The sequence below is a fragment of the Lathyrus oleraceus genome, chromosome 7 (genome assembly GCF_024323335.1).
Source record: "Lathyrus oleraceus cultivar Zhongwan6 chromosome 7, CAAS_Psat_ZW6_1.0, whole genome shotgun sequence".
In the NCBI taxonomy this organism is placed as follows: domain Eukaryota; kingdom Viridiplantae; phylum Streptophyta; class Magnoliopsida; order Fabales; family Fabaceae; genus Lathyrus; species Lathyrus oleraceus.
Window position 1 is genome coordinate 61,842,351 of NC_066585.1, and position 13,584 is coordinate 61,855,934.

Sequence of the window (13,584 nt, forward strand, 5' to 3'; positions counted from 1 at the left end):
TTTAATCACATGTAAAAGCTTGGCAAGATTGGGGTTCACTATTCCAAGTGCTTATGATTCCTTATGATAACTATATAGATTTAAGATTATTGATGATGTTCAAGTATCCCCTCAAAGTCATTTATGTCTAAATGATATTGTGATAATCACTATATTGATCCTTAGACGATCTCTCCACCTAACTATCTATATAACAATCTTTAACGGTTGATACACAAGAAGAGTAATGAATAAATCTATCTCTACAACTTATTCACTACTTGAAAATCTATTTTATGTCAAGACTTAAATAATCTCTTTCAACAACTACTCAAATCTGATTTTCAACTTAGGGCAAAAATAGCATGCAATACATCAACAATCTCTTATCATATATATGAATCAAATGGAATACATAAACAAATGAGAATAGCTACTACCTCCAATCTTGACAAAATGGGGTTTAGCTCCTCATCATCATTGTCAAAAGCAAAATGCAATGGAAGAAAAACTTTGTTTTTCTCTCTTACAAAATATCCAAGTATCAATGTGTGAATGAATGTTAGAATAATAGAATACATATCAATTTCCATTTTGAATTTCTAAGAGGGTTGACATTTCCTCATTTGATCATTTCTCATCTAAGGCAGAAAAGCTCCCCCAAGGCAGACACCAAAATGGCAAAACCAGCTGGCCTTGAAAACAACACTCTTGACCAAAATCAACTTGCTGGATTCGCAGCCTTCGCGGCGCGAACTGAAGCTATCTCAGCTTCCTTGCTTTGCAAGCTTCAACCAAGGAGTCTTCCAAGCTAGGCTTCCAAAATTGGGCCTCCAAATTGCATTCAACACCTCTTCCATATTATGATGTTGCATTCCAAAAGCTCTCTTATCCAAAAATTCTACAAAACTAACAAATATGTGAAATAACTATTCAAAACAAAATAAATTAAAACTAATTGCATTTATACAAACTAGTGAGAATAAAAGTGTGTAATTACATCAAAACTTGGTAAAAGGGACCAATAAAATGATATAAAAAGTAGTACTAATTGGTCCCTAACAGGATCCTTACCATCCGTAGAGGCAACTATTATGTTGGATCCCCCAAGATGTGATCCTTGCCACCCATTAAAGATAAACATACCTGTGGGATTCCCTGAGAGAGAATCCTTATCGCCTTAGAAGCTTCTATAGCCACAATCACCTCGAGATTAAGGCAAATAACAAAGCAGTTAACACTAAAATAAATCAATATAAAAGACGCCCACAAAGGAGAGACATTATCTAGAATAGTTACAAAAACCCCAAAGAGGTAATACAAGATTACAACCAAAGAGTAAATAAATCATTCTTCATCCACCAACTCCTTATCTAGAACCACCTTAAAAGGGTCAAAGGGGCTCAAATTTAGATATGGATAAAAAAGTGATATTCGCCTTCTCGCCTCCTCAAAGTGATGAAGAGAGGCCACCACGAAATCATCCGTAAGCTGAGAGACCCTCTCCTTCATACCCTCGAGAGCGCTTTGGGTTTCCTCTAATGACTTATTCAAACCCCTCATACCTCTTCTCCTCAAACACTTAATTTAGCCAAATTGACTTACGTTTGGCTGTCTTAGAATATCACCTTAAAATAGACGCATTTCCCCAAATTTGTACACGTTCATGCCACGTAGGTACCTACGAGCTTGTACGCCTTCGAATGAGGGACTCGCCTACTATTTCACTCGTCTATGAGGGAAGCGTCACCGTCTAGCGACCCCGTTCTCAACCAAGGGTATCATCAGCATGACGAGGGGTACATTCTGGAAAGAATGGTAGTTTTAAACACTTTTCCATTTAAAGAAAAGCCCTCGTGCTCAAGAGGACTGTGTAGTGTTATATTTGGGAAACACCTAGACTAGAATGCCTTCGTCCAGTAGATAGCCCCTAGAGGAAACATAGGAATTCACCCGAAAGGACTCACGTGCGTAGGAGCCACGCAAGAAAAGGTCCTCGTTGACCCCGAGAAGATAGGCGATCAATAACCTCTATAGTAACTGGAGAACAATTAAAATAACGTCAAGGGAACAAAACCCATAGGCTTCGAGAATCCTTAGAAATACATTATCCCTCAAGGGATAGAGGAGAGTCTCAAATCATACATATATACTGCTACTCAGAGAGAACTATGCTCATAGAAGTCCTAACACTGTCAATCTAACCACCCGCATGCAACCCAACAACACCGACCACCAACATGACCTATCACCTCACGTGAGCTGGTCCCTCAAACAACCTCAAAAACCACCATACATGGCTAGTTCCCGCGTGAGCCAACCCTCATCCCCAAACTTGTAATATACCTATTAGGGCATTCGAGTCTCCCTACCTATCTAGGAGAAATATAACATCCAAAATTTGATTAATTAAGTTAATTGAATTATTAACTTTATTTAATTAATTGGCGCTTTAACTATTTGTTGTGTGATTGTAGGGGTAAGTATCATTGGAATAGAGGTATGTAGATAGTAAGAGTTTGGTATAATTGTTTATAACTAATTAGAATTATAATTAATTATTAGAATAAATAGAATTTTATTTGAGATGCGTAAGGTGAATCTTTTGGTGATTACTTTGGTGATAATGCATGTTGTTGAGAGTCATACATCATGGTGTACGAACTTAGGTCTAATTTTGGTGAGTCTTGATCCTATGGTGGAGATAGAGTGCGAGTAGCTAATTACTACTATAGGAGTTTAGTGAAGCGTTACATATGGTGATGATATAAATTTTGGCGTGCTCTGGTTCTAAGAGGGAATATGATCCTATGGTGGGGATCAGGGAGTAAAACGAACCTGAGTGTTCATATTTGATACCACATGCATGTCGAGTCGATGTTGAGTATATTGCATAAGTGTTGCATCTGTATTGATTATTATTGATGTGTTGATGTATGGGAATACTTGATATCTTGGTGTTGATTGAGTAATATGTATGTTATTGTTATGTGATGTATACTCCCGCTTGTTTTCATCGTTAATTATTGAAGTGTATTCTCACCCCTTCTGTTTGAATGTTGCCTTACATGGGCATCATGCATATAATCAAAAGTAGCATTATTGAAGCAAGTGGAAGATAACTCTAGGAGTGACTTCCATTAGTTTGTCGTTTTATTAGTAGGGTCTTGCTCTAATCATGTAACATCAGACTGAGAACGTTTACTTTCACTTGTTTTATTTTGTTGAAGTTACTAATTATGTTTTGTTGGAATCTCAAAATTGTTGTGAGTTGAATAATATAACTTCCCTTCCTACGTTAGAAAGGTTGAGGTTTATGAGACTAATGTCATGAGTTGCGATATTGTGTTAATTTAATTTAATAATGATTCTGCTGTGATGATATCCTAAATTAAGGTGAGCATGCGATGACAAGTTTTAAATTATTATGTTATAACCCGTGTTACGAAGTATACTATGTTTGATTGTGTGTGACACCTTAAATGATTGTGTTTTGTTTAATTGAATTTAATATTAAATTGTATGCGTGGTTTAGAGTGTTACAAAGAGCACACACTTTTTGAACAATACAAAACATAATACAAACTTCTTATTTTTTAAATTGAAAATTTAAGTGTTACAAAAGAATATAAACATAAGTAAACATTATTAACTCTAAAAATGAGAACTATTATTTTTATATTAGATATATCACACACAGTTGATTTTCTCTCATTTTCATGAATTAATTATGATTCTTGAAATCACATAATTTTGATCACCAAAAATATTACCAACTATATATATATAACTTTTGAAGTCATGTCTATTCAAAAAGAATATTATATATATATATATATATATATATATATATATATATATATATATATATATATTAAAAATTAAAAAATAATTATAAATTACCATTATTATATTTATGTATTATATATCTATTATTAATAAAAATAACTAAGAATCACATAAAATCCATTATATTGTCGAACTTAAACACGTGAAAATTAGTAATTCATAGTTTAGTTGAAAAGTAAGTAAAATCTTGAATTCAATAATTTATTTATATAATTTATAAATGTTGAGTAACCTTTTACTTAAGAGATAGATAAAGTTTTTACAGTCACAAAAGTATAAATAATTCATCTTAACTTTGTTATAACAAACACAATTTTAAATCTTATCTCATCTAATATGAGACTAATAATAAATAAGTTATAACATAGATTGAGTTAACTCAAATTTTATGATCAAATAACAAATCACACATTATTAAACATTTTACATTACAACATAGATTGAATTAACTCAAATTTTATGTTAAACTAGAAGGTGAAAAAAAATTGTGGATGCACCATTGTGGCAACTCATTAGACTACCAAACAAATGATTACTTCTACTTAAAATTTTTCAACTAATTTGTATAGCATAGAAATATTAAAGATTATAAAACAGAGAACAAAAACTCAACTTTAAAAATAAAGACTAAAAATTATTTTTAATCAAAATAAAAAACATAAACAATTCAAAATTGATCTAAATTATTATATTATTATACCGATCAGTAAGTTTTAGTTTTCAGAAACATAAACGTGTATAATTCGGTATTTGGCATTGTTGCGGTAGAAAGAAGACTTATACAAGTAACCAGACTTTACAGTTTGTGTTACTTTCTATTTATTAATCTTTCATAATTCATAATTAAAGATGTTAGTTAAAGTAATATGTTGCATTAATTAACATAATTATAAAAAAAAAGTGTATATATAGATATATAACAAGTGGAAGAAAAATCAGAAGAAGAAACGGGAGAAAATCCTTTCACTTTCTTTGTCTCTTTTGAGTTTTTTACTGTTTAGAATCCCTTTTTTCTCTAAGGTTAATGCTTCTTTTCTTATCCCTTTTCTTCTTCTTCAATTGCTCTCTCTTTTTCTCTATGATCTTTGATTTTTTTCATTTACTTGTTTTGATTTATTAGTTGATTTTATGTTCTTTTAATGCATTTTTTTAATTTGTTTTTTTTTCTGTAATTATTGGTTCAAAGTTTGTTTTATTGTTGATTTGATTGTTCCATTTTAGCAATTTGAAGAAAAACTTTGAATTAAATTGACACAATACTGCACAGATTCGCCACTGAAATGAAAAGAAAAGTTTGATTTTGCTATGTGTTGGTTGAATATTCTGCTTATTTGGTCGGTGATTATTTGTTTTCTGTATTTTCTTTTTAGTAGGTCTGTTCAAACTAGCTTCTGTGTGGATTATTGTGATTATTTTTTATAATTATTTTTGTTAATTGATGTGAATTGTGTTGGGTATTGGAAAAAAATAATCCAAATTTGGTAATAGAATCCATGTGAATCATATTTTCATGAAATTCTGTGGGGAATGGGTATTAGGTAATGGTACATGTTAAATTGAAAGTTTCTCTAGGTCGAAGGAGCAATGATTTTAAGTTATGAAAGTGTCTTCCTAGATTTTAAGGAAAAGGGATTGACTTTGTGATAAATTTGAGAATTTTGGACTTACAAGTTTCTTTTTCTTCCAATGTGTTATAGGTTGGCATGGATTGTAACTTCTTAAAGTATTCAACATGTTATTGGGGTAGTGAACAAGGTGGTGGTGGTGGTGGTGTTCAGGTTCCAGAGACTGACATTGATGGTAAGTTATTGAGTTGTCTTATTGTTTATGTTGTTACTTCTATGAGAATGATTGTTGATTATGTGATTATATTTCCCATTTAGAATTCGAAAACAATAATATTGAGGGCAGTGGTTCGCCGTCGTACAATTGGAAGGAGTTCCTACCTAACTAAAATATTCACCCAACTAAAATATTCGAGAGTTATATTAGATACAATTGGAAGGATTTCCTACCTAAATAACCTAGTTTTGTGTAATCCGCCTACGCGGACTTAAAATAAAGTGAAATGTGGATCTCGACCCATTAGAAAATCTTTCAACGGGATTTTCCGAATCAAATGGTGAGGGTCATTTGTTTTGAGTAAAATAGTGGGAGCATATTTAATTAAATTCCTAATTAAATATGTTATTGATACTTATATTTTCATTATTTTCATGTAAATTACCATGACAACAAACACCTCTAACAACATTTTGCGATCAACCATTGACAAGGAAAAATTGTCTGGGACAAATTTTCTAGATTGACACCGAAATCTGAGGATTGTCCTCAAACATGATAGAAAGTTGAATGTCTTGGAGAAACCTGTTCCTGAAGAGGAACCTCCTAGTTCCGCACCTAAGGCAGAAAGAGATGCTTATAAGAAGCATGCCCATGATGCCGATGAAACTACTTGTCTCATGCTAGCTACCATGAACTCAGAGTTGTAAAAGCAACATAAGAACATGGCAGCGTTCGATATGATCGAACACCTGAAGATGCTCTATCAAGAGCAAGCAAGGCATGAAAGGTTTGAAGTTTTAAAAGCCCTTTTTCAAGGCAAGTTAGCTGAGGGAGCCCCTGTATGTCCCCATGTGCTCAAGATGATTGGGTATGTGGAAAACCTTGAGAGGTTGGGTTTTCCCCTCGAAAAGGAACTTGCGACTGATTTGATCTTGCAATCTTTGCCAGATAGATTCAGTCAATTTGTCCTAAATTTCAATATGAATGATATGGACAAATCTCTTCCTGAACTGCTAGCCATGTTAAGAACTGCTGAGCAGAATCTGAAGTCAAAAGGGAAGTCCATTCTGATGATCGGAAATGGAAAGAGACAGAACAAAAGACCCACCAAGCAGGGTGATAAAGGGAAATGCAAGGAAGTTGCCAAACCCAAACCCACTGTTGCTGCTTTGAAGCCTAGTGGAGGCATAACAAAGGAATGCACCTGCTTCCATTGCGGTAAGACCGGACACTGGAAGAGAAACTGCCCAAAGTACTTGGAAGATAAGAAGAATGGAGTAGAGACTTCAACTTCAGGTATTTTTGTTATTGAAATTAATTTATCTACTTCTGCATCATGGGTATTAGATACTGGATGCGGTTCTCACATTTATACCAATGTGCAGGGGCTAAAAAGGAGTAGAGATTTGGCAAAAGGTGAAGTTGACCTACGAGTTGGCAATGGAGCAAAGGTTGTTACTTTAGCCGTAGGAACTTATGTATTGACTTTACCTAGTGGTTTAATAATTCAGTTAGAGAACTGTTATCATGTACCTGCAATTAGCAGGAATATTATTTTCGTTTCTTATTTGGACAAGTTTGGTTTTTCATTTATAATAAAGAACAATTGTTGCTCAATTTATTTAAATGATATATTCTATGCTACTGCACAAATGAACAATGGACTATATGTCATTAATCTTGAAATGCCTACTTATAACATTAATACTAAAAGGATGAAACCTAATGAGTTAAATCCAACTTACCTTTGGCATTGTCGATTATGCCACATAAATGAGAAACGCATTTCCAAACTCCATAAAGATGGACTCTTGGACTCTTTTGATTATGAATCATATGAGACATGCAAATCTTGGTTAATTGGAAAGATGACAAAGTCTCCATTCACAGGAAAAGGTGAAAGAGCTAATGATCTTTTGGCCCTCATGCATACTGATGTATGTGGACCACCGAACATACCAGCCAAAAGAGGTTTTCAGTACTTTATCACATTTACTGATGATTTTAGTAGATATGGTTATGTGTATTTAATGAAACACAAATCAGAGTCCTTTGAAAAGTTCAAGGAATCTAAGAATTAAGTACAAAACCAACTAGGTAAGAATATTAAAACTCTTCGATCACATCGAGCTGGTGAGTATTTAAGCCTAGAGTTTGATGACCATCTGAAAGAGTGTGGGATCCTATCCTAACTTACTCCTCCTGGAACACCCCAATGGAGTGGTGTATCTAAGAGAATAAATCGAACCCTATTAGACATGGTCCGTGAAGGTGAGAAAAACAAGAAAGGGGGGTTTGAATTGTTTTAGAAAATAAAAGCTTTTTCGAAAGTAAGAACGCACAAAATTTTATCCTGGTTCGCTTATAACACAAAGCTACTCCAGTCCACCCGGCCAAGGTGATTTTGCCTTCAAAAAGGACTTAATCCACTAATCTTGAAAGATTAATACAACCAAACATCTAAGAGAGTGATCTCTTAGTCCTCCTGTTGATTGTGGTTTTAAGTGTCGGGTTTTTGTTATCGTCTCCACAGGGATTGTGAGATATCGCCGTCGTTCGACAGTTGTTTCAATTCTTAACTCATAGTAACAGGGGGGTTTTTGGTTTTAGTCACGGTATCTTGCATAAAAGTGTGATAAAATGCGGTAAAAGATTTGGTTTTAATATTTGAGAAATATTGCCAAAGTTAGGGTTCGACGATCACTTTGCATGTATATGTTCGATCAACAAAACTTATAAACTCCTTTAGATGATAAACTATTTCACAAAGTCCTCCCAATGTGTTTATCTCTAACACACATTGTGAGTTTTCCCATTTTGATCCATTGTTTATCTCTAACACAATCTATCAAAATGATAACTTTTTGGTTCAACCTTATGGTGAACAAAATCATTCATTACTATCTCTAGCTAACAAACAAGATTGGATGAAAACCTAGGTAAAGAGTTGGTAAACATCTCTCGATCATAAACCAACACAAAGAGTTTTCAATAAAACAAAGTTTTCACCATATATTCACCATTAAAGAGTTTACAAATGAAGATCATCCCATTTACACACAAAGCTAATGATCATCTACATCTAACCTTGACAAAATGAAGAACTTAGCTACTCATTTTCATGGTAGCTTGGTCAACAAGTTTCGGAAGAAGGTTGATCAACATCCGAGTCGAATAATCGAGATTGGATGGGAATCCATCTTCTTTTTGTGAAAGATTGTTAAGAGATGAAGAGAAATGATTTCTAGGTCACAAAGTATCTCTAGAGCAATGCTGGAAAAATATCTCAAAAGTACAAAAGTATGGAGGTGTAAAGTATGGCTCCAAAAAGTAGCCCTTGCTACTTATAGTGCTGCTACTGAGTTGTCAAGCTCGCTAGGCGAGCAGAATGGCTCGCCTAGCGAGCCCCAAAATGAGGCACCTGAGGCACCTGCGCCCAAAGAAATGTCCTTTTCCAGATTGGCATGTTCGCTAGGCGAACAAAACCTTCGCTAGGCGAAGCCCACGCTTCACCCTTCGCTCCAGCGAGCTTAGGAGGTTTTGCTACTGGAATTGCTCGCTGGGAGCTCGCTAATGGCTCGCCTAGCGAATGAGTGCTGGCTGCGCTTTTGACCAAGTCTGGACGTGTTCGCTACACCCTTCGCTGGCTGCTCCAAGGAAAAAAAATAAAATAAACTTAGCCCTCCAAGGACTCATAACCCTCATCACTACCGGCTTCAGAACCGGTAGCCTCATCATCATCATCATCTTCTTCAGCAGCACCAGAAGAAGCACCAGCACCAGTGTAACACCCTTCTAAAATACCCCTAATATTTAATTAAAACAACAAATACAATTATATATCAGAGTAATTATGCACCAAGGGTGTCACACAACACTTCACACGTTTCGCCATAAAATTCAGTCATGCTCATTATTTAATTCAAAATAACATTTTTTGCATAGTTCGCAGCGGATAAAATTAAATCAACCATTCCAAACAGATAACAGATTGCATGAAAAATTATTCAACAATTAAAACATCCCGTCCCGATGTTACATCTATCAGAGCATGACCCACTACGGAGACTACACTAGACTCCAAGCACTAGCTTCTACTCCATCACTACTCGTTACCTGAAAAATAGTTGTAAGGGTGAGTTCTTCAATCAATATAATAAGCATTATAAATCATTATGTAATGCTAAGTAATTTAACACGTTTCATCACCCAAATCAGATTTACACATTCAGTAACGGCACATCAACTCCAATATCATACTCAATAACAACATAAAATGCAACTCAAATGAGACTCGACTCGTCATGCATGTGGTACCATTCGGAGTAAAACTCCCAACTTAAAATCATTGCCATTTTATTGGGCATCAAGGCATAAGCCTTCAACTTTCAACTTAAAATTTTGCCAATCCAGGCCAACGTGGTGTGAGCAAAGCTCCGACTTAATGCATATGAATATACATGGCATACACGACTTTAACTGTCGACAACATAATAATAATAGCAATACAACAATGTTCTCAACAAAATCAACTTATAATCAACTTTGGCTCACCAAGCCTACAACTCAGTATTTTCAACAACTTTAACACAACTTATCAACATATTTGTATCAACACTTCATAACATAAACTCAACAAAGTTACTCATCAATATTAACGATAATAGGCCAATCATCAATTATGTTCACAACATTAAAATATCAATTTTTCCAATTTCCAACAGTGTTAACCGGTTAACGCCCTGGGTTAACCGGTTAACGCAGGACAAAATACACTTTCTGGCAAAACGCAACAGTGTTAACCGGTTAACGCCCTGGGTTAACCGGTTAACGCAGGCAAAACAGCACATTTTCACAAAGTATAACAGTGTTAACCGGTTAACGCCCTGGGTTAACCAGTTAACGCAGACAAAACAGCAGTTCCTGCGCTAACACAAGGCAGAATGCAGAGTTCTCCGCATTTTCCGCCGTTGGAGGACTTCCGGACCTCCGATTCAATTTCCGTAAAAAGCTATACGTTCGGGGAAGCGATACGATAGGCTACCTCTCCTATCCTCTCCAAAATCTGATAAGGACCAATAAATCGAGGTGTCAACTTCTTTGACTTCAAAGCTCGACCAACCCCAGTTATCGGAGTAACACGAAGAAACACGTGATCTCCCTATCGGAACTCAAGTGATTTCCTCCTCTTGTCATGATAACTCTTCTGACGACTCTGAGCAATTCTCATCTTATCCTGAATCATCTTAATCTTTTCCGTAGTTTGTTGAACAATCTCCGGTCCAACCACAGCACTCTCACCGGACTCATACCAACATAAAGGTGTCCGACATCTCCTACCATACAAAGCTTCAAACGGCGCCATACCAATGCTCGAATGAAAACTATTGTTGTAGGTAAACTCAATCAAAGGTAAATAACAATCCCAAGCACCTCCCTTTTCCAAAACACAAGCTCTCAAAAGATCCTCTAATGACTGAATCGTCCTCTCAGTCTGACCATCAGTCTGCGGGTGATATGCAGAACTCAATCTCAGCTTAGTTCCCAAAGCCTTCTGCAAACCTTCCCAGAACTTCGATGTAAATCTAGGATCTCTGTCCGAAACAATACTCGACGGAATACCATGTAAACTTACAATTTTCTCAATATACAACTCAGCTAATTTCTCTAACGGATAGTCCATTCTGATCGGAATGAAATGAGTCGACTTTGTCAATCTGTCAACAATCACCCAAATAGCTTCAAAATTCTTAATTGTTCTCGGTAAACCAGAGACAAAATCCATATTGATACTATCCCACTTCCACTCTGGAATAGCCAACGGTTGCATTAGCCCAGACGGCTTCTGATGCTCGACCTTTGACTTCTGACAAGTCAAACAAGAATAAACAAAACTCGCAATTTCTCTTTTCATTCCCGGCCACCAAAATAACTTTTTCAAATCATGATACATCTTCGTAGCTCCAGGATGAATACTCAACCCACTACGATGTCCTTCTTCAAGAATACTCTTCTTAAGTTTGGTAACATCCGGAATACACACCCGACTACCAAATTTCAAAACACCATTCTCATCAACTCTGAATTCGCCACCTTGACCTTGATTCACTAGAGTCAACTTATCAACCAAAAGCACATCGGATTTCTGACCCTCTCTGATCTCATCCAGAATACCACTTGTTAGCTTCAACATTCCCAATTTAACACTATTGTGAGTACTCTCACACACCAAACTCAAGTCTCTAAACTGCTCAATTAAATCCAATTCCTTAACCATTAGCATAGACATATGTAATGATTTCCGACTCAATGCATCAGCCACTACGTTTGCTTTACCCGGATGGTAATTCAAACCAAAGTCATAATCCTTCAGAAACTCTAACCATCTTCTCTGTCTCATATTCAGCTCTTTCTGATCAAACAAATACTTTAAACTTTTATGGTCACTGAAAACCTCAAATCTTGACCCGTACAAGTAATGCCTCCATAACTTCAGAACAAACACCACAGCTGCCAACTCTAAATCATGCGTCGGATAGTTCCTCTCATGAACCCTCAGCTGTCTTGAAGCATAAGCTATAACCTGCTTATTCTGCATCAACACGCCACCCAAACCCAACAATGAAGCATCACAGTAAACTTCAAATGATTCCGACGAACTCGGTAATATCAGAATAGGAGCAGTAGTTAACCTTCTCTTTAACTCTTGGAAACCTTCTTCACATTTTGAGTCCCAAACAAACGCTTGCCCCTTCCTAGTCAACATCGTCAATGGTAACGCCAACTTAGAAAATCCTTCAATGAACTTCCTATAATAACCAGCCAAACCAAGGAAACTTCGAATCTCAGCAACAGACTTCGGAGCTTCCCACTTAGATACCGCTTCTATCTTAGAAGGATCAACAGCAACACCACCTCTTGAAATCACATGACCAAGAAAACTTACCTCTTCTAACCAAAATTCACACTTGGATAGTTTAGCAAATAACTTCTGTCATACCCCAAAAATTACCCATCATTTTTCCTAAAAAAAAAAAAAAAAAAAAAAAAATTAATTAATTAATTAATTAATTAATTAATTAAATAATTAAAATAAATAAATAAATAAAATATAACAAATTATTTTGGACTTGGGTCTCCCTCATTCCAAGCCCATTACCCACGAAATTAGTCTATAAATACTGAAGTTTCAGACTTGGAGTTACACTTGGAGTTTACACTGGGAGATTCACTGGAGAAAGAAGGAAGAGAAGCAAAACACTCTGAGGTTTCCTTGGAACAAAACCTTGAGGAAAAAGAAAGAGAGAGAACAGAGAAGGACGGATAGAAACTTTGGCATAGGAACCCTGCCTACCCGGAGAATTCAGAGTAAAGAAACCCTGAAGGCAGCCCATCTGCACCGAAGCCATCGCCGTCCAATTCCCGCTGCCTAACTTATTCCGATACCACAAGTGGTCAATCCCTTCAACCTTGAATTGGCAAACAGGTTTTGCGTATCTCTATTGTTTATACTTTCAATTGGCCATATCTACATATATAATGCATCATGATTAAATGTTGATATATAATTTGCTTTCGTATGGGAATTTAAATATGCCTGAATACCCTGAATGTTTGACCATGTTATTCCTGTGATAAAATGCCATAAAATTCAAAGTTCCTAACATGGGGCTGTTTTCAAATTCAAAATCCGTGGCCTTCGCTAGGCGAGGCAGAGGCGAACGAGACAGTACCTGATTCTTCTAGTCTGTTTTTTTTATGTTTTTATCATAGCCATGCATTATTTATCCTATCCTATTTATTGTTGTGATATTTCTCCGGTGTAATCTTCGATTGCACCCGGATTTGGTGTTCTGACATGTTTCTTTTTTTGAGTTTCGTAAAGGTTCACATATCCCAGGAAAAGGTTATTGGCTAGGTATTCCACTTTATTTGTGGGATACCCTTGTGGAGTTTCACCCTAAATTAATT

General features: G+C 35.8%; 1 protein-coding gene across 1 annotated transcript in view; it reads left to right on the forward strand.

The window, feature by feature from the left end:
- The first annotated feature begins 5,616 nt into the window (after positions 1–5,616).
- Positions 5,617–13,584, forward strand: part of LOC127105569 (serine/threonine-protein kinase BSK7) — an 87,715-nt gene continuing 79,747 nt past the window's right edge. Inside the window, exon 1 of the mRNA XM_051042761.1 lies at positions 5,617–5,628. The gene's annotated coding sequence lies outside the window, so the exon portion shown is untranslated. The remainder of the gene's footprint in view (positions 5,629–13,584) is intronic.